The sequence below is a fragment of the Carassius gibelio genome, chromosome A4, assembly GCF_023724105.1.
Source record: "Carassius gibelio isolate Cgi1373 ecotype wild population from Czech Republic chromosome A4, carGib1.2-hapl.c, whole genome shotgun sequence".
Classification (NCBI taxonomy): Eukaryota; Metazoa; Chordata; class Actinopteri; order Cypriniformes; family Cyprinidae; genus Carassius; species Carassius gibelio.
The window spans coordinates 29,836,932-29,859,701 of record NC_068374.1 but is presented as its reverse complement, the minus strand read 5'-3'; the positions used below and the strand labels follow the sequence as shown (position 1 = coordinate 29,859,701).

The window sequence follows — 22,770 nt, the reverse complement described above, 5'->3', positions numbered from 1 at the left end:
GTATAGTCAGGCAAATAGAAGCATTGCTCCGTTTCGGTCCTTTATTCACAACTGCGTCACATCAAGCGGCATGAATGAACACACTGTAGACTCTCATATCTCTCATTAGCTACGCATGCCACAAACAGGTATACATTGCTCTACATATTACCGTATATAGCCTAACAGATTCTCAAACTATCATTACACCTTTGAAGGGCAGATCCTTCGAAGTGTGTTCTTTGAAATTTGCAGGGAATTGAATCTTGTATAAACATCTGGAAAACCCTTGGCGAAGAAAATGACTGACGAAATGCTACCTTGACAGTGCTGCTTGTGCTTGCAGCATTCAGTACTCCATCAATTGTCGTAAATAAATACTTATTTTATTCAAATATTTTCTAATTGAAAATAATTTATATTTTAATTATAATTTAAAGTTTATATTTTTCTTTATACTTTTTGAATCTTTAATCCAACATAGCACTGAGTTGTTAGAAAAGAAATGCATGACATGATTGCTTGATGACCTCAGGAACACATGAATCTTATTTTTAAACTAATTCAATGAACCAAACTGTCCGAAAAGAACGGGTTCGCAGAAATGAATCAGACTTTGCATGAGGATTAGCAGAGACAAGACCACAGCAGAGTCAGGGCAGGCAGGAAACAATACATACGAAAATCCAAACAACAGAGCAAGGAGATTGGGGCAGGTAACAAACAATCGTGAAACAGGTAAGAGTCATAGGTCAAACACGGTAATCCAACAGAGTAGCACAAGCAAACACTGAGAAATATCAACCAAGGCAAAATAAGATTTCACAATAAGAGCATGTGAGTGTGCAGTTTAAATAGTCCTGGCAATGAGAAACAGGTGCGCTCGTAATCAGCGCCAGGTGGGGGGTCATGGGAAAAGAAGTACAAGAGGAAATCTACTATTTAGGTGATGTTGCCCTCTTGTGCTAATTGGGGGAACCACAGAGGCATGATTCGGGACAAGCTCTATCCCTCTTTATACTTATTAGCTCATTGTGACTGGCTAAATGTTTTTGATGTACTGTATAAATGTACAGAAATTAAGAATGAGCATGTTTTCGCAGTTCAGTTTCAATAAACTATATATCATTGTAGTTGTCATTCACTTAAAATGCTTCTTAAAAGGCTTAGTTTACCCAAAAATGAAAATTAGGCTGTGTTTTACCAAAGTCCTTTTAGGCAAGTCGTGCCACTCGGCCGCCATTTTGGCAACACCTCCGGGCAGCTATTTCGGACTAACAAGACCAGGCTCCTATCTAAATGAAATGGCAGAGAGTCAGAACTGCACTTTCACTGGTCACTGGGACATAAAACTGCATGTATAGAAACAACAGTAAAATATGATAAAAATCGCTGGAAAATTTGGATGACTTTGCCCCAAAATAATGTTTAAATGCCTTTTTCCCCACAGGTTATACTTTTACTACGGATGCGCAAGGGTTCCTCAACTGTGCGCATAAGTCAGTGGAACCAGACGATAGGCTTAAATGTTTCCCAGCTTGACTGTTAAAAGCAGATGATTGGCTTTCCCGCAAGAGGGGTGCGACATGTGCATACAACCGCCATCTTTGCTGTTATGGGTTTTCCGTGTATAGTTGTATTGAGGATAGAGGAAGTGGCATGACTCTTATAAATTGTTTCTGGTTTTACTAATCACAGAGGCAAACTAAGTGTATATGACTTTCTTCTTTCAAACAAATCCATTCAGAGTTATATTAAAAATTGTCTTGGCAATTTCCAAGCTCTATCATTGCAGTGCTTCAGTCCAAAAGAAGTTAAATAAATAAATAAAAAGTGCACATCCATACAAAAAGTCATAATTCATCCATAATTCAAAATGTTATAATCATTTTAATCTTGCTTGTGCTCACTGTTTTAAATGGAAGGAGTTCTGGATGGATGAGGTATGAGTTCAGCTTTGCGCATGCGTCACAACTGTCACGTTAGGTGTTAGGAAACACGAAGAAGGAACCAATTTGCAGGTACGTCGTTTATTAAAGGGGTAATCCAATAGAGTAAACAGTCCAGGCAGGGTCAAAACCAGCAGATCAAAGCAGACATAAACAAGACACTAACGCAAGGCAAGACAAGGATGACGGGAATGAATAACGGTAACATTTAAACAAGGACTCCGTAACATAGACTGAGACAGACTGGGTATTTATACACAGAAGGATAATGGGGAAACAGGAGACAGGTGTGGGGAACAATCAATTACGTAACAAGGAGGAAGGTGACCATATAAGGGAACAGGAAGTGATCTGGGACAGACACCGTGAGAAGGAGGACATCTAGTGGAACCCCGGGGAACAACAACCCAGACACTGTGACAGTACCCCCCCTCTACGGAGCGGCTCCCAGACACTCCAAGACAAAACACAACACAGAGACCAGGAGGGAGGCGGACAGGTGGAGGCTCAGGGGGAGGGACGGAGGGCCAGAAAAGGAACACATGGGGACAAACACCAGAAATGTAAACCTAAAACAGGGAGACCAGGAGGGAGGAGGACCGGAGGAGGTACAGGGGGAGGGACGGAGGGCCAGACTAAACTAAAGGGAACAGACAGAAACATAACAGAACTCAAAAAACACAAAACAGAAGTCCATGAAGGACATGTTGAGGCGTCCACCAGGGCGGAGCAGATGACCACCACAGCCGTGTGGTCAAGGCCAGAGCCCTCCAGGGCGGAGCGGAAGACCACCACGGCCTTGTGGTCAAAGTCAAAACCCTCCAGGGCGGAGCGGAAGACCACCACAGCCTTGTGGTCAAAGTCAGAGCCCTCCAGGGCGGAGCGGAAGACCACCACAGCCTTGTGGTCACCGCCAGAGTCCCCCTGGGCGGAGCGGACGACCACCACATCCTCGTGGTCACTGCCTCAGCCTCCAGAACGGCATCGATCACCACATCGGGAACGACCTTGGGCACCGCCTCGGCATCGGGCACCGCCTCGGGAACAGCATCGGGCACCGCCTCGGCCTCTCGAACAGCAGCGAGCACCTCCTCGAGAACAGCCTCGGCCTTGGGAACAGCATCAGGCTCCGCCTCGGGAACAGCATCAGGCTCCGCCTCGGGAACAGCATCGGGCTCCGCCTCGGAAACTGCATCGGGCACCGCCTCGGGAACTGCATCGGGCACCGCCTCGGGAACTGCATCGGGCACCGCCTCGGGCACTGCATCGGGCACCGCCTCGGGCACTGCATCGGGCACCGCCTCGGGGACTGCATCGGGCACCGCCTCGGGGACTGCATCGGGCACCGCCTCGGGGACTGCATCGGGCACCGCCTCGGGAATTGCATCGGGCACCGCCTCGGCCTCTCGAACAGCAGCGAGCGCCTCCTCGGGAACAGCCTCAGCCTCGGGAACAGCATCGGGCACCACCTCGGGAACAGCATCGGGCACCGCCTCGGGAACTGCATCGGGCACCGCCTCGGGGACTGCATCGGGCACCGCCTCGGGGACTGCATCGGGCACCGCCTCGGGAATTGCATCGGGCACCGCCTCGGCCCCTCGAACAGCAGCGAGCACCTCCTCGGGAGCAGCCTCGGGAACAGCATCGGGCATCGCCTCGGGAACTGCATCGGGCACCGCCTCGGGAACTGCATCGGGCACCGCCTCGGGAACCGCATCGGGCACCGCCTCGGGAACCGCATCGGGCACCGCCTCGGGAACCGCATCGGGCACCGCCTCGGCCTCCAGAACGGCAACGGACTGTGCCTCGGCATCGGGAACAGCATCGGGCACCGCCTCGGGAACCGCATCGGGCACCGCCTTGGCCTCCAGAACGGCAACGGAATGTGCCTCGGCATCGGGCACCGCCTCGGAAACAGCATCGGGCACCGCCTCGGGAACCGCATAGGGCACCGCCTCGGGAACCGCATCGGGCATCGCCTCGGGAACTGCATCGGGCACTGCATCGGGCACTGCCTCGGCCTCTCGAACAGCATCGAGCACCTCCTCGGGAACAGCCTCAGCCTCGGGAACATTCTCCAGGACTTGAGGGACGGTCGACGCCTGTCTCCTCGTCCTCCGCCCCCTATGACGGCGAGTCGGTGGCACCTGTACTGGCGACTCAGGCGTTGAATCAACCATCTTGTGCCTTGGTTCTGGGCTGGTGGCCATCTTGTGCTGTGGCTCTGGGCTGGCGGCCATCTTGTGCTGTGGCGCTGGCTCAGCGGCCATGACGTGAACCGTCTTGGGAACTTCTAGTATACCCGATAGCCTCTCGAAGTAGTCGAGAAGGGTATTAGCGGCCCTTTTGGGCGTTGGTGTTGAGCTGGCAGCCATCTTGCCCTGTGGGGTGAGGCTGGCTTCCATCTGGCCTCGTGGTGCGGGGTTGGTGGTTACGCACCACAGCGGCGCTGGGTCGGTGGCCATCTTGCGCCGTGCTTCCTCTCGCCCACCTCCTCCTCGACGACCTCCCCTGGTTCCACGGAAAACCACCAGGCGAGTTCCTTCGAAACCGCCTCTGTCCCGCTCTGTGACTGGGGATGAGGCATGGGCAGACATACCTGCTGGTTCTCTTGGTGACGGAGTCCTTCTGTCACGTTAGGTGTTAGGAAACACGAAGAAGGAACCAATTTGCAGGTACGTCGTTTATTAAAGGGGTAATCCAATAGAGTAAACAGTCCAGGCAGGGTCAAAACCAGCAGATCAAAGCAGACATTAACAAGACACTAACGCAAGGCAAGACAAGGATGACGGGAATGAATAACGGTAACATTTAAACAAGGACTCCGTAACATAGACTGAGACAGACTGGGTATTTATACACAGAAGGATAATGGGGAAACAGGAGACAGGTGGGGGGAACAATCAATTACGTAACAAGGAGGAAGGTGACCATATAAGGGAACAGGAAGTGATCTGGGACAGACACCGTGAGAAGGAGGACATCTAGTGGAACCCCGGGGAACAACAACCCAGACACTGTGACAACAACATAACAACAGTCACGAATTAGAAGTTCAAAACGAGAATTTGTAAAGAAGAATGTCAGAGGATTTCAATACACTGCAACCTGAAGACTACAATAGAACTTGGAATAGACAGGAACATTTTTAATATAAATACAACTGCATTCGTCTGAAAGAAGAACACCTAGGATGCCTCTAGAGTAAAACACAGCCTCATTTTCATTTTTGGGTGAACTAACCCTTTAAATCTTTACAGTTGAGGTCACAGATCTCTTTTAGTATTTGGAATTGAGCACCCTGCATATTCTGTTGAATATCTTGAAACTCTTAAGTTTTAAACAACATGAAGGTAAACATATGATAAAAATGATGATGAACTGTAATATTTTTTTTAATTCATTGTGAAAATGCAGTAAAATAATCATGGCAGATTCAAAAAAAAAAAAGTTAAGTTGCCTAATTCTTAAGTGGTAATTCATTCTAAGAATAAGACAGGCTTGTTTGAATCACAGATAACCCCATCCAAAAATATATATCTTTATTTTCTATATCTTTTATCCCTTATGAAACAAAAATATATTGCAGTATATTGGAAAATGTCATGTAATATATTAGGCATATATTCTTATATATATTTATTTTTTCCAATATATTGCAATATATTGAAAGCGGCAATCATTTGTATATTTTGCAATATATTATATAATATATGTATCATCAATATATCATTAAATGTATTCAAATATATAAAATATTAGAAAATAAAAAGGGAAAATTATATATTACAATATATCACAATATATTTTAAGAAATATATTGGTAAATCTATTTTCCTTTCGTAAGGGATTTTATAGAAAAAAATTATCAGAAAGTGTGGGTTTGAGGTTAAATTTTATTCACCTGAGCAGATGACTCCAGCATCATGATTATGAGTGCAGGCATATAAATTCCAACCTGCTGATCCACAGTTCTTCAGTGTAGACTCTGTTCCTGTACATGTTAAAACACTCATCCAGATTGGTCCTGATCCTTGACCAAAATGAGCATTAACCAAAGCATCTACAGGTTCTCCACAGTCCAGCTCTCTACACACTACTGCAGCATCAGCCATATCCCAGCCATCATCACACACTGTTCACCACTGACCTCTGTGAAAAACCTCCACTCGACCAGCACAAGGACTGTTACCATTTACCAATCTCACATTCATCACAACTAAGAGAAAAATAGAGAGAAAGACAGAGACAAAAATCAATCAATCAATCTAAAGAGATGTCCCTGCATTTAAAAGTGGCATGAAGGTTAGGTAGTTGCACTTTAGCCCTGTATGCTCTTTGAGCAAAAACGTCTCGGTTACATATGTAACCTTGGCTCCCTGAGTATATCTAAAGAACAACAGAGTATATTCTGACTAGCCCTCATGGCCAAGTAAGTATCCCGTCTGAGCTCCTTAACAGTCAGGCATTCTACCTCATTGAGCTGTTTTAATAAATCAGCTTAATAAGCATGAAGTACAGCCATGGAATGAAGTAAGGCTGCTGCCTGTCCAGTGGCCATGTAAGATTTACTAAGCGTAGAAGAGGTCATTCTACACGGTTTGGAAGGCAACAGGCAACGTGACTTCCACAATAGCCATGTTTCCACTGTCGAGCTTAAACCGGGCATGCTAGTGCGTGCTAGGGCCAGTCGCGTTTCCACTGTCACTTCCAGGGCTTGATTGTGCCTCTTCCGGGCTTCCTCTGGGCCAACGGCCAGGGTTTTTTGGCCGACGAAAACCTTGAGCCAAAGCGGGCCAGCTGGGGCTAGAGGAGGGGTTATGAACAAAGGCGGAGTTTCTCCGCGTCTGGAGTGCGTCAGCGCGGATCATTTCAGAAAGATAGCAGTATTAAAGATTTTTTAAAATAAGTCTTAAGGGGGAGAGTTCATAAGAGTAAAAAAATCACTCTTACTCAGAAGCGAGTGTTTGAAATGATGTGGACTATAATCACTAAACAAGGCAGAAATATTTATAAAATGCAACCAGGAGAAATCAGACGTCAGCTTCTTATTCTCTATCACAATTGTGTATTTATTTAGTAACATATTTAATCTGTCGTAAGTCTCGTCTCGAGAGTTTAGCTCCGCTTAGCATACAGTATGTCATAAAAATATAATAATGGTTTTTGTTCGGGAGCTTTTATAAAACTAGAGAGAGTCTGCACTGCGGATCATTTCAAGAAGGCTAACAGCTATAACACCAGCATTAAAAACTGTTTTAAATAAGTTGCTCAAAACTCACTTTCAGTCAGCAGCGAGTGTTTGAAATAACGCGATCCGATGTCGATTATTATCACTTAAGAAGGCAGAAATATTTTAAGCGATGTAAAAGACAATATGCGCTAAAGACTATAAACATGTTACCATAGTCAATATGGTAAATATGACCGCTTGAAGAAATCAGACGTCAAGCTGTTTATTCTCTATCACAATCATGTATTTATTTAGTAACTTATATTATCTGTCATAAGTCTCATCTCGAGAGTTTAGCTCCACGTAGCCTATCATAAAAAATATAATGTTTTTGTTCGGGAGCTTTTATAAAAATATGGATATTATCATTAATTCTAAATGTGACGTACAGGCTACTGTGGCTACAGATAAACAGAAACATCGGCTGAATAAGCAGACTATTTTCATATTTCACACATATTTCTGTGTGATTCATTTTGAGTCCTGATAAATTAATTCATTATGATCAATGTATCACTTATTCTATAGTGAACCATCGATGCTTTAGAATTTGAATATTTAACAAAGCATGCAAACAAACGGATGCTTTTATCATGTTTGTGTGTGATCGCGCATGTTCCAGTGACTTATTTCTTATTAGTTTTCTGATAACTTTTCTTTGTTGGTGAAATGATGGGGTTGCATGACGATGTTCCTGAGAGGCGTGTAAAGGGCATGTTTTAGTGACGCGCAGCGGAACTTCAGGACCGACTGTGGAAACCCTGCGCTATTCTGGCCTCTGTGCTACTGGCCCAAGGCTATTAGCCCCGCCTGGCCCGCTTTAAGCCCTGGCTCGCACTGGCCCGACAGTGGAAATGCAGCTAATGGAGCAGAAGTTGGCACGAGATGAGCCATGAGAGTTTCTTCAACAATCAGCATCACTGCAAAACAATGATCCGTCATTTTAGAAATAGTTTCTAAATCTGCGGCCTGCAGGATTTGTGATGCATGCCGAAAATAGCTGCTTCCCAGACTTTGAAATCTCATGGTGGAGGTCTTGAAAGAAGAGAAAAGGCCTAAGGGCCTGGGCTGGGGCGCAACTCATGAGAAATCATCCAGCTTTAATCTGATTTTAACCAGTTTATCTACAGCGTGAGCGACCATTTCTAACAGCTTGTTATATGACAGGGATGCACGCTTCTCCTGTCCGCTCGGAGGGAGACAGCTAGAAAAACAGTTGATACATCTTCTGTAACTCATCATGTTTGCTTGAGAGGAGTGAAAACTGCTCTGAAAAGGGAGCTAAGAACATGTGAAAAATGCTTTCCGATGGGCAACAGAAAATCTGCTTCCTGAAGGAATTGAAATCTGATTAAATGGCTCCTAGTAGAGCCATAGAGCCATAGAGCCATAGAGCCATAGAGTCTTGCAGCATTAAAGTGAACATATGAAAGGAAACAACTCTTATTTTATCTTCTTAGAAGTCTTAAAATACAGAGCATGAAGAATATTGACTACATTTACTGTCCTTTTCAGAGCAAAAGATCTGAAATAATAAAATTACTGATTTAAACAAATATATAACTACAGTGTATGTTTTAGTGGTGCTTGTCCATGCAACACCTGACAGAACTTGGGTTAATGATTATTATTGTATCCAAAATTTACCTATTATACAAAATATAACCTTTCAGAATAAACAAACAGAATCACAAAATACTATTATTTTGTAAAATTCCTTTAAGGAAATTATAGTTTAAGGAGATTCTAATACTTTCAGGACAAACACAGAATAACAGTGTTATATTTTATTTTATTTTATTTTTTCTCCTTTAAGCTGTGTGTGGGTGTGGTGAGGGCCCGACCAAGTGTACAGGGGCACATATGATCCTAGTTATGCCACTAATTGCTCTCATATTAATCTTCTTACCAGCACACAGAAGCGCCTGGATGTGTTTCTGTAATGCTGGACACATTTGAATCTGAGATTCATTTCCTCTGCACTGAATCTCTTGTGTCCACATCTGAGCGTCTCCTTTGTCAAAAGCAGCTGCTCCCAGCACCTGTACAGGAGCCCCACAGTCCAGCTCTCTACACACAACCTCTGCATCCTGCTGGTCAAAGACAGAGCCACACACTGACATCCACGTCTGATTATGAAGGATCTCTAACCTCCCAGAGCAGCGAGATCCTCCAACCAACCTGACACCAGTAGTAGTGAGAGAAAATAAACTTAAGATATAATTCACATGAACTATTAATACTATGATTAGCCTTAGAAGACACAGACGAATGCTGACGGTTCACTTAATGCCTTTTTTGGAAGGAAAAAGGCAAACACTTGACTCATTTCTGATTAGCAAGCTTAAAGAAAATACCAGGAGTCAGACTGCACAAGTATTAATGTCAGAAAAAATGGTACAATAAAAGATTCTGTGGAAGAATTTTATTTCATTCTATTGTCGATCGATCATTTTATTATCTGGATTTACATTTATCCATTTAAGTAAGTGACCTGATGTATAGCCAAGTACACACACACACGGAACAGTGGGCAGCCATTTTTGCTGTGGCACCTGGGGGTTTGGTGCCTTGCTCAAGGGTCTCACATCAGTAGTGGTATATTGAAGGTGGAAGTGGAAAGCTGTACATTCACTCCCCCCAACTACAATCCCTCACTGTAAACCCTAATAAGTTCACAGAACTCAAAAATTATTTTGTAACAGATTACACAAAAACATTTAAGTGATGTTTTTAAATGTTTTAGGTTTACATAAAATAAAAATTACATTTCCAGTTGCCTTAAATTATCTCAATGTTATCTTATAAATATTGATATTTCTCAACTTATAATTAGGGAGTAATTCACTAAAAAATTTCACTATTTTTCAACTCATATAATGTGGGAAATACACTCAAATTTTTCACTATTTTTCAACTCATATAATGTGGGAAATACACTCAAATTTTTCAATATTTTTCAACTCATATAATGTGGGAAATACACTCAAATTTTTCACTATTTTTCAACTTATATAATGTGGGAAATACACTCAAATTTTTCACTATTTTTCAACTTATATAATGTGGGAAATACACTCAAATTTTTCACTATTTTTCAACTCATATAATGTGTGAAATACACTTAAATTTTTCACTATTTTTCGACTCATATAATGTGGGAAATACACTCAATTTTCAACATTTTCCAACTCATATAATTTGGGAAATAAATTCAAAATTTTCAATAAATTTTAACTCTTAATGTGGGTGATGCACTCAAAATTAATTCTAAACTGAAATACTGATGTCGGCCCACTACACAATCAGCTAATAATGTTAGAAACCATGAAAGTGACACCACAGTGGCAATTTAACAACTTTTTTTATTTAATACAATGCACTTTTTAAAAGGCATAAATCAAAGGAGCAGGAGTCAAAAAGTGCTTGTGAAATTAAAAAAAAAAGAAAATGACCGCATAAAAACAAAATGTTTTTTAAAGTACAATATGTGTCAATAATAAAACATTCAAATAAAGTACTGGTTGTACTTCAACTGGCAACATCAAGTTCAATGTCCTAATCAATGTATTAAATCTGAGGTAGAAGAGGCAAACAGTGTCAAATCTTAAATCTGAGGTAGAACAGGCAAATTATTACATTTGTAAAAAGGGAGGGACTTTCTCAATACTCAACTCAACTCAAATAATCCATCCTGAGTGATTCACTCATTAAACAAATCATTCTTCAGCATCAGTAGACGCCCTTTCAGTGGTTTGTTGTCCTCAAGACACATCACAACTTTTTGGATAAATGTGAATGTAAGTTCAAGATTCTTTGGGTACTGTAGGTCTAGTGCATAGACATACCCAAAGAGCAGGAGAAATGAGTCAGCCAGAGTCGTGGGACCACTCACAAGTATTTCATCCTCCATGACGATACAGATGCTCTCAGGGCTGAAGAGGGCCGCATTAATAGTGTCATCCGTGACGACTGTCAGGAGAGCCACCGGAGTGTCAGTGAGGTCTGGACAATCTGCTTACTATAAAACACAAATAATACATGAATGAGTTCAGCTCCTCAAGGATACAAATCATGGTAATGATGTCTAGACATTACTGTCACGTTGCACTTAGACTGCAACTAAGCTACATGTTTAAACTATTTTCTTTACATAGGCTTATATCTTATGTTAGTTTCACACCTATCTGTTAGCATACTTTTTGTTGAGTGGAATGATTTACACTTACCTTTTCATTTATGTAATTTCTACACATCAGTTTGCAGAATAACAACTCAAGTAAAACAGGTCCTGGGGGATATTCCAGAAAGGACGTTCAACAAACTGAGCCTAACCCTGAACTCTTGAGTTAACTTACCCTGTGAAGTGAAACTGAGTTTTCAGTTCCAGAACAGCTGATCTGAGTTAGGTAAGTCGACTCTGAGTATGTTAACTCAGAGTTGAGCTCGTGCCTGACGACTAGTAAAAACTCATCATCAATGGAGCTCCCGTACGGTGACATTTTCTGACTGCGGCCATAATAAAAATCACTGACAGAGTTTTAGATGCGCTCGTCTTTATATTTTGAATTTAACATCACTTTATTTTATATTAGCCTTTGAGGAAGTGGTTGAATGTTGTTCAATGTTTTATTTAAGGCTATTTTATTTAATTCAAATCAGTTGAAAATGAAATATAAAAACAGTCTCACAATGGCTCCTCACTTTGTTTTTATTTCACATATTAAAGTAAAAGTTTATTTAGTGGATAATTTAACTTGTAGCTTTTACCACCAACAGATGCTGTTTAACAGATCTGTGTCCTAACATCCTCCTGAGTAGATGAACATGAAGTGGTGCTCACCTCCACCACATGCAACAGAGGCAGAGCAGCTGTTCCTGGGTTAGGGTTTCTCTCTGGAATGGATAACTCTGTTTCCCTCATCTCAGAGTTCACTCTGAGTTTTCACTTGCTTTCTGGAATACCCCCCTGGTTCTCCTAGAGTTCTTTGAGTGATGTCATGTGTTTAAGCTTCAATATGTATATATGTTTAGTGCTTCAGTTCAAGCTGATTGAATAGCTAAGCAAAGGGATTGATAGTTAGGCCAGTACACTTACATTACAGGTCCTGAAGAACTTGAAGGCATCTTCACGCAGGTACACAGGAAGAGCACGAAGGACGAGTGCCCGTCTTATATTTACATTACGTTGTTCCTAGATGTACAAAAAATATCCATTACAATAGTAATTACACAAATGCAGAGCAAACACTTTATCAAAGTGTTAAATAGCTCCATATTCTGGTGGTGGTCATTGTTATAGATGGTAGATTGAGTATTTGAGTCATCATTTCTTCAGTTAAACATTTTTTAAATTAAAACTTTCTATTGTAAATAATTTACCTCAAAGGAAAAACCGTCAAATTGTAAATCAAATTTCACATAAACAGTAGTTATTTGGACTTCTTCAAATTGAAGCTGAAAAGGTATCTTTTTAAGGTTCCTCTTTCTGATAGAAAACATCTTGTCAAGACATCTATCTCCTATGAGATGACAATGTTGTGTTCATGGCATAATCACTTAACCTCACAATTCGAGTCGGGGCAATTAACACGATGGCTTCTTACAGTTGTCTGCAAACAATCTGTTAATAATCTGTTTCTGAATCATGCAAAGTTAAAAATTCACCTGAAGGTCATAAATCATCATGATCCTGGCTAGCTCCTCCGCTATCTTGCCAGTCTTGGTGGCCTTGTCTCTGAACAAGGTAATGAGTTTAGGCGTGTGTCTGTCCAGCTCCTTGTAGAATTGATTGCGCAGGTTAACATTGTTGATTCGGTGGAACTCTGCAAACACCTGTACACGGACAGAATTACACAGAAATGCACAAAGATAAATTAGGAACAGAATTGTGAATGTATTTTAAAGAAGTTTTCTGTTGACAGGTAGCAAAACCAAGGGCAATTCTATTAGAGACGAGTCAGAATCAAGGTCAAAATAGAAAGTTAATTGTCCTTCATTTAAAACAGGCAGTACAATGTTATCTAAAGGAAATTAATCTAATTAACCTCTGTATACTTGGTTTACTGTGAATGGCAAAAATTTGTCACAGCGTGATGTGTTGTCAACTTTTACATCTGCCATTTGCTTTTCGGGGAATTTATTGAAAATTTAGATTTTTAAAAACAGTCATTTAAATATTGGAAAAATCAATCATGTTCAAAGTGGACATGCTAAAGAGTCATGTTGATTAATTGCTCTCAACAGGGAGAACCGTAAAATGATGTAGAAAGATTCTTTTTTTTTTTACCTGTGACTCCATAAGTAGGGCTGGCCATCTATCCACGACGTCTCTCACCCGTGGAGCTACAAGAGCTCCAACGATTTCTTGGCGACGAAGGGCATAGGTTGTGGTCATTAGCGACTTCATGTATGATTTCTTCTCTCATTGTTTCCAGAGTGGCTGGGGTTTGATCCTTTGATAGGTTGATGATGTAGTTGACCTCAGCTTTTCGAGCTTTCTTTATATTTTGATGGGGGTGATCATTGTGAACAATTGTGAACAAGGGGGGAAATGATTATGCCAACCAGCCGACAACACATCAGTAATTAAATTCTGTTCTTCTGAAAAAAATCTAAACCTTGCGAATCATTTAAAATTCAAATTAGTACACAATTTACAAAACTCACCTATTGGCACCTGTCTGATAGTGAAACACTGACTCTCTGTAGCACTCTTTGTAGTCCAATATCTGTACACAACATGCGCACAAAGATGATTTGTTAATGTTAAAATTTTTTTTTTAAATAATACATAATGATAAATGAAATTTGAAAAAGGGAATACACAGATAAAAAAGTCTCCAAATCTATCAAATACATTTATTGTACACTGCTCCGGGTGTGTGCTCACAGTGTGTGTGTGTGTGTTCACTGCTCTGTGTGTGTGCGTTTTGGATGGGTTAAATGCAGAGCACAAATTCTGAGTATGGGTCACCATACTTGGCTGAATGTCACTTCACTCACTCACTCATTATAGTAAAAATGAAAATGTTAAAAGATGAGCAAGTTAGTTATTAACAAAAAAATTAAAAAAAATAAAGTTGTGTGCTTATAGATATGCTATTTATGTTGTTGTTTTTAACAAAGTATTGATAAAGGGTTCAAGTGATCAATTGAAATAAAAAGATTGAAATAAATAGCAAAATAATAACTGTGGAAACACAAAATAAACCAATTGTTAATAACACTCTTTCATAATGCATCCTACCTGAACTGTTTCGAGAAGATCTCACAACCACACACTTGAGCCTACGAAATACAAACACAGGGCTGGTTAGCATCATGATAACACGCTCACATTATGTTGTTTAGTTACACGCGATCACAGACAGCTCGACCTAACCCAACGTAAAATATTTACTGCATAACGCAGACATTTATTTAAATATGTAACGTTATACTCAAAGTACACACATGCATTAACGACGAACAGCGAAAACGGCGGGAATCAGGGATAACGTTATGCTTTCGGACTCCGCCAGAGAATTCAAAACTCATGGACCTTCCTCAACCGTCAATGTCCCGGGCAAATATGCATTATGGGTAATGTAGTTCATCCAGGAAACCCGCTGATAACGTTACACTGCTGTAAGATGAACTAAGTAAGGTAACTTAACGTTAACGCATTTGTCACATTCAACAACTTCTAAAATTACAATTACTTGGATTTGTAATTATTTTATATATAATATATATATATAAAAAATATTAGAGTTACTTACCAAATCAGGGCTGATGATAAGACAGCGCTTAAGAAAATGAGAGCAATAAGACTAATGAAAATAACTGAGGTGGTGGTGGTTTGAAGCGGGGGTATAAAAGTACGCATTCCAAACAGATATAAACAATTAAAAACAAATTAAACTGTGTTCCACATCCACATGAGCTTGCCAAAACTTCACCCGCATCAAGGCAAATTCAAGATGGCTGACTCAGCTTTCCTGAGGGAGCGATAAGACCCACCCACCAATACGTCATGACGTCGATAACGTCATGACGCTAATACATGGTTCCTAAACTTTTTGAGCGTTCCACACAAATTAACTCTAAAATACTGAGCCCTATTCAATTAAAGTGACACAAATCTCAACAGAGCTCAAAACTTTATAGTTTGGTCAACTGCATAACGACATTTGACTGTTATGACCTTATTAGTTATGAGCTAGTACAACTGTTTGGGATTACAGTGCTGCCTGTACCAAGACTTGAACTAACAATTAGACCATGACTGCCCTGTAGTTGGCAGAAAAAGATATTTACTGATACATTCAAGTTTAACATTTTATCAGTTCCCTGATATTGTACCCATGACCTTGGTGTTACTCACACTTGGTGTTAAAAAAAATAAATAGATATAACACTTAAAGGTGCAGTGTGTAAATATTGGTGAGGTTTGCGAATTGCCACCAATGTCTCAATCCCCTGCTCACCCCTCCCTTTAGAGAAGCTACTTAATTATTAATTAAATTATATTGCACTTCTGTGAATAGATCCTTGCAAATATTACACATTCCACCTTTAAGGTTTGTGGATCAACAGTGGTTTATTTGGTTAAATTTTAGAACTGCTCACCTGAGCAAATGACTCCAGCATCTTTATCATGATTACAGTCATAATCATACAACTGAACTGACCCACAGTTCTTCAGTGTAGTCTCTGATCCAGTGCATATCATACGATTTTTCCAGATTGGTCCTGATCCTGGCCCAAAATGAGCAGCACTCTACACTCTACAGCATCTACAGGTTCTCCACAGTCCAGCTCTCTACACACCACTGCAGCTTCAGTCATATCCCAACCAGCATCACACACTGTTCCCCACTGACCTCTGTGAAGAACCTCCACTCGACCAGCACAGCGACTGTGACCACCAACCAACCTCACATTCACACGGTCTGTATACTGAATACAGAAAACAAGATGATAATAATTATGAACGGAGCAAATGACAGTAGGAAGAATCCCATAAAGAGAGAGAAAAAAATCTTTCATATATTGAGTCAGAAGATCTGACAAGATTTCAGTAAAATAAATGCTCAAACCTCCACACACCAGTCCAACATCATTGTCATGTGACCAGTATTTTTGTGGCAGTGATGTTGGACAGAGGTGAATCTGAGACTCATTTCCTCTGCACTGAATCTCTTGTGTCCACATCTGAGTGTCTCCTTTGTCAAAAGCAGCTGCTCCCAGCACCTGTACAGGAGCCCCACAGTCCAGCTCTCTACACACAACCTCTGCATCCTGCTGGTCAAAGACAGTGTCACACACTGACATCCACGTCTGATTATGAAGGATCTCTAACCTCCCAGAGCAGCGAGAACCTCCAACCAGTCTGATGCCTGAAAAAAACACCATAAGTATGAATTAGCCTTTAATTAATTTAGTACAGTGTTGACAGAACCGGGTTAATATGGTCATACTTCCTGGTTCTAGTAAGAACTCTAGCTGCTGCATTTATGACTAACCGAAGTTTGTTTTTTAAGCGTGCAGAACAACCACCCAATAAAGCATTAAAATAATCTAACCTTGATGTCATAAACGCATGGGCTAACATTTCTGCATTTGACATAAAGAGCATAGGTCATAATTTAGATATATTTTTGAGATGGAAAAATGCCTCAATGCCAGCTTCAACTTGCTTGCTTGGAAGATTCTAGTGAGTCTGAAGACCTTGCTTAGCTGGTTCAGGTGTGTTTAACTAGTGTTGGAGCTAAACTCTGCAGGACAGTGGCCCTCCAGGAACAAGTTTGGACACCTCTGTTTTAACAAAATGCAGTTGTGAGGTTACCTGAGCAGTTGACTCCAGCATTCTTGCTCTGACACACACTTTGGAAACCCCATATTACAGATCCACATTTTTTCAGTGTGGACTCAGATCCAATACATATAACATTATTCATCCAGATTGATCCTGACTTGAGTCCAACCTGAGCATCACTCAGAATATCTACAGGTTCTCCACAGTCCAGCTCTTTACACACCACTGCAGCATCAGCCAAATCCCAACCATTGTCACACACTCTTCCCCACAGACCTCTATGAAGAACCTCCACTGTCCCACTGCAGGGACTGTTACTATTAACCAACCGCACATTTATTATTTCTGTGTACAGTAAAAGAAAAAAATTAGAAGAGATCTATAAAATTTAAGTAAATATTTCCTATTGAAACAGACAACACATACCTGTACAAAGCAGTCCAACATTATTTTTGTGAGTACAGTTGTAATTGGGTGTGAATTTGAAAGATGTTGGACACATATGAATCTGAGACTCATCTCCTCTGCACTGAATCTCTTGTGTCCACATCTGAGCGTCTCCTTTGTCAAAAGCAGCTGCTCCCAGCACCTGTACAGGAGCCCCACAGTCCAGCTCTCTACACACAACCTCTGCATCCTGCTGGTCAAAGACAGCGTCACACACTGACATCCACGTCTGATTATGAAGGATCTCTAACCTCCCAGAGCAGCGAGAACCTCCAACCAGCCGGACTTCTGAAAAAACATAAATAATTGTATAGTTCTGTCAGGATCACTATTATCAAAATGACTGACACTTAGCATAGAGTTTGGATTGGTGGTATGGTTCTGTTCTAGGTAAAAACTTCCGGCCCATCCATGCAACCTATCATGAATGACCAGGGAGTGCAGCAAGAACTCCTTTAGGGTAAACAGAACAGAAATAATTTGTAGCAGATATCATTAATGTTATTAATGACATTTCAGTGTAACAACATTAATCAAGATAAAAGGAGTTGATTTAGGGAAACAAGGAATATCACAGGGAGGTGGATCTGGGGATGGAGAAGGGTAGTTTGCTCCTGAGCAAGCAATACAGCTACTGAATAATACTGAATAGATATCATGTAGGAGTGCCATAATAGGCATCATATTCCTATAGGTAGACATGCATCAACTGAGAGTCAACTGATGCAAGCATGACATAAAACATTATTTAGACTATATATATATAAAAACAGACCCTTCAAACCTAAAACCAGTAAATATCATTGGGATCTGAAAAATGCATAACTAATTTTATACATTTGAACATGCAAAGGAAAAAGTAAAAGGAAACATCTTAACACACAGAATTCGTAGACCTTATGTATCCCCGCCCATTTTCAGAACTGCACTCAGCTAAAAGAAGCCTAAGCTGGTTGGCTGGTTTTAGCTGATCATAATAGCTGGTCAGCAGGCTGGTTTTAGAGGGGTTTTGGCCACTTCTTTAGCTGGTCAGGCTGAAAGACCAGCTGGAACAATAAGTTAATACCACCTTGGCCTAGACCAACTTGACCAAAAAGACCAGCCAACCAGCTTAGGCTGGTTTTACCTGTATTATTTTATTTATTTTTAATTTAAGCAGGGAATTCTGTCTTCGGGATTGTTTCCACAGCGTGAATTTGTTGTATAAATTTATAAATGTTCATTTCAGAATCTTCCTGGTCTACTGATGTTTGTTATGATATCTGCTTCGACCATTACAATGCACATGATAACTTTGTTAACACTACAATAAGTAAATCCACTCCACCAGCTAATTACTCTTCAACAATGTTGTTATAGAGCAACTGCAAAAATGGAAGTTCAAAGACAACATTTTACATAGTTGCACATTCTTTTCTTGACTCGTCCATAACTAACAATTGCAAATGAAGTTGGAAGTAAACTAAACTTAAATCGGATACACATCTTATCAGCTCATGCAAATGCTTTAAATCCCACTGGTCATGTGATGATTCAATAAATAACACTAAACAGGGCAGTCAAAAACTAAAATATATTTTTTTCCTTTAATATTACTAATATTCTAATTATATTATAATTTTAAATAATTTAAATTAGAGGAAAAAACCCAGAGTCCACAAGCGAGAGCAATGAGTGGAATACTAATGCACCTAATTGTTAAAAAAAAAAATTATATCATGACTTTCTTTAAAATAAAAAAAGCATAACGTTATAACTAACATCATAAATAAAAAAACTGTCTTAATTGTATAAACTATTAGGAACAAATCAATATCATGTATTTAGGCATAGATGAATTAAGAGCCAAAGCACTGAACATGACATGAGATGTTTTAAAGACATGCTCATGAACAGAAAGAAATTGGAAATGAAATTATATTTTTGATGTATTTGTACATAAAATTTTGCAATAATATTGCTAAAGTGTGTTAAGAATATTTTCTTTTTGAAGCAATCTTTGTCATCAGACTTTAGAAAACTTTATTTCAAAAGTGGGACATGTTTTGACTAATGAGGGACAGTTAACTATACTACATTATTCAATAGATAAAATGTGCATTAAGAAAGTTAAAAGCCATATATGTATTTTGTTATATTTTTTGGGGCTCATAATGCACTAGTATTATTTATTTTAAGATCTGCAATTCAAAACTTAAAGATTGGAAAAAAATGGGATCCTGGACCATGATGAGTCCATGGCTGACAACTAAAGAGTGCTTATTCTTGTTATGAAATGTTTTTTACCATTACATTTTGCTTAACATGTGCTTTTGAAAATACGTTCCATATTTTGGCAGAGTATAGGAGTTTAACAACAGTTTAAAGACATTCCATATTCCAAAGTTTAAATCTTTTTTTAAACCTTTTATGAAATTATTTTGCTATCTTTATTCCAATTTTACATTTTTAACTTCATTTTAACTTCATGGTTGTAATCAATTATTTTATATAGTATGATTTCTGTGTTATATACTATTCTGTGTAAAAATGTGATGTTAAAAAAAAAAAAAAACTAAACTATTTTTCAAGCCAGCTCAGAAGCAACAGCTCAACCAGCTTGTAATCATGAATATGTGCTGAGTAAACAAATGTGGCATAAATGTGTTTACACATATATTAACGTTTAAAACATGAAATTATGAAAATGCAAATAATAAATATAAATAATAATAATATAAATAATTTATTAATTAGCGTTCACTATTCACTGTCTATCACACATTTGAAGTTTACCTTCTGGAAGAATTTATTTATTTATTTATTTTTTTTGCTATATGTTTCTTATCACACATTGTGCGCATCAGTCTAAAATGTTGTATACTATGGCATGGAGTACTTTAGCTGTTCATCCTTTAGATACAACAGCAACACTCGAGTGTGGCCACAAATGTGCAGATGCTACCTGAGCAGATGACTCCAGCATCTTTAGAATGTTCACAAAAACTTCGGTCCCATCCTGCTGATTCACAGTCCTTCAGTGTGGATTCTGAACCAACACATCTGACAAAAGCCATCCAGACTGGTCCTGATCCTGGTCCAAAGTGTGCATTAGCCAGAGCATCTACAGGTTCTCCACAGTCCAGCTCTCTACACACCACTGCAGCATCAGCCAAATCCCAGTCATCATCACACACTGTTCCTCACTGACCTCTGTGAAGAACCTCCACTCGACCAGCACAGCAACTGTGACCACCAACCAACCTCACATTCACATGGCCTGTATATTTTAAACAATTGAGAGAGACAAAGAAAGGTAATATTGTGAATGAATAAATAATAATCTCTTTCTTTTTTATATACTTGTGTACTGTACCAGCTGTGATGAGTATTGCAACTGTAAAAAGTAAAATGAACGTAAAGTATCTTGCTATCATCCTCAGCATGATTAACTCGGCACCCAGTAAGCTTCTCCGCACTGATGATACAGAAGTACAGACATCCTCTCAGCCTCCTTAATGCAAGAAAAAAGTGTCCCAACACCCTCCAGTCACACTCACTATTACCTTATTAGACATAACAGAGGAAATCATCAAACAACCTCAGTGACAAATCAGAGGAGGCTTTTCTGATTTTCACCATATATATCAAAGCTGTCAGTGCTGATGAACTCCTCCTCCCCACACATCAAGATGCCTCACTGAGGGGAGACACGGAGATACACACACACACACACACACATTTGACATACAGGAGACAGGAAACTCTCCAGTTTATTTACAGCATCAAAGCCAAACACCTGCAGAAACAAGATAAAAGCACTGATAACTAACTGTGAATCTCCAAAACACTATTAAAGTCTATTATTGTATAGATATGTCAGCATGACATACTAAACTCAACTTTGAAAATTGTAAAATGACATAAAATTACAATTGAATAAATAAAGACTTACCTTTAGTTTAAGTCTAAATAGATTATTATTAGTGGGAGGCAGAAAAGATTTTTCTCCATTCATTCTTGTAACTAATGTGAAATGTATTTAATCCCATAAAACTTTTTATTCCATCAGATGACCCACGAAACCCGTAATTGCTCTTCAATGTTGTTTTCCTTGTGACCAGCAGAGAGAGTCAGTGTGCTACTATACGTTCTGCTTATCCAACTTGTGTTGCACATTCATACTTCCAAAGCAGTGTAGCAACAGACTAAAATTGTACATTTAAACAAAGAAATAATAAATTAATCTCTGTGTATTTTAGCTTGAGAAAAAAAAGATAGTTTTGATAGTATCAGTGGTATCTCACGCATTAAATAAAGATAAATTAGAAAATAATTTAGTATGACAACATTTAAAATAAACCCTCCACATAACACAACATAGAAAACCAAACTAACTGGTTTACATGTACTGTAAGTCAGACTGTCTCCTCTCATCTACATGTTAGTGGTTCTTCTCCAGAATATTTTACAATGTGACTTTTGTCTAGTCAAAGTTTGGTCTACATGAGACTAGACGCAGTCTTAAAGCTACGGAGAAAAAAAAAGTGTTTGCCACCTTGCATAAGTGATTTTTGTTGTAGCAATGTATTATAGTAGTAATATACAATAATTGTAATATTGTCCCGTTTAGAAGGATTATAAATCTGTAAACATATCTACTAGTATCAGTAATCTGTCCTTTTAGAATGGTCTCAGATGTGTTATCAACACCTGTTAAATATACTTACAAACATACAAAGAATTTAAGATTGTTTCAAAATAAAACATTTTACAAATGCATTGTTTTTGTACACCTAGCCAACATTAGATTGGAGATTTAATTAAAGGACAAATCTGTGCCAACAAGAGTCAGTCAGCAATAAATGCTAAATATTTGTCTTTAAAAAATTGAATATTAATATTTCAAATGTAAAACAAAATTTAATGAGCACACGAGACAAACTGATTAAAAATGAATAACACTATATTATTTTATAGCACACCAAACTCATGGAAAGCACAAACAAAATGTGGCATTAAAAGGGTGGCGATAAACCATGAAAAAATGACAACAAGTCTAGAGAAAAAAAATTATAAAACTAAATAAAACTATATATCAGGAGGTTGGTCATCATACACTACATTATTGTCTAAATAAAAAATTTAAATAAAATAATATCTCACGAAACTTTAAAAGAAAAACCCTCAGCCCTCAGCTCAACAGGTGGAGACTCTGAAGAAATAAAAAAGGGTGAATAAAAGCAACAACAACAAGGATCAGCCCAAACTTAACCTGCAGATTAAGCTATTTCTGCAAAATAATTAAATTCAATGAAAATACAGTAATCAACTACAAAGACAAGACACGGTTCAAAGTTATTGAAACCATTTTAAAGTTG

General features: G+C 39.4%; 1 protein-coding gene and 1 pseudogene across 1 annotated transcript in view; both read right to left on the bottom strand.

Annotated features, from left to right (window-relative positions):
* Positions 1–22,770, bottom strand: part of LOC127976334 (scavenger receptor cysteine-rich type 1 protein M130-like) — a 65,116-nt pseudogene that overhangs the window by 6,868 nt on the left and 35,478 nt on the right.
* Positions 1–22,770, bottom strand: part of LOC127976399 (scavenger receptor cysteine-rich type 1 protein M130-like) — a 226,170-nt gene that overhangs the window by 185,820 nt on the left and 17,580 nt on the right. The gene's annotated exons all lie outside the window — the stretch shown is intronic.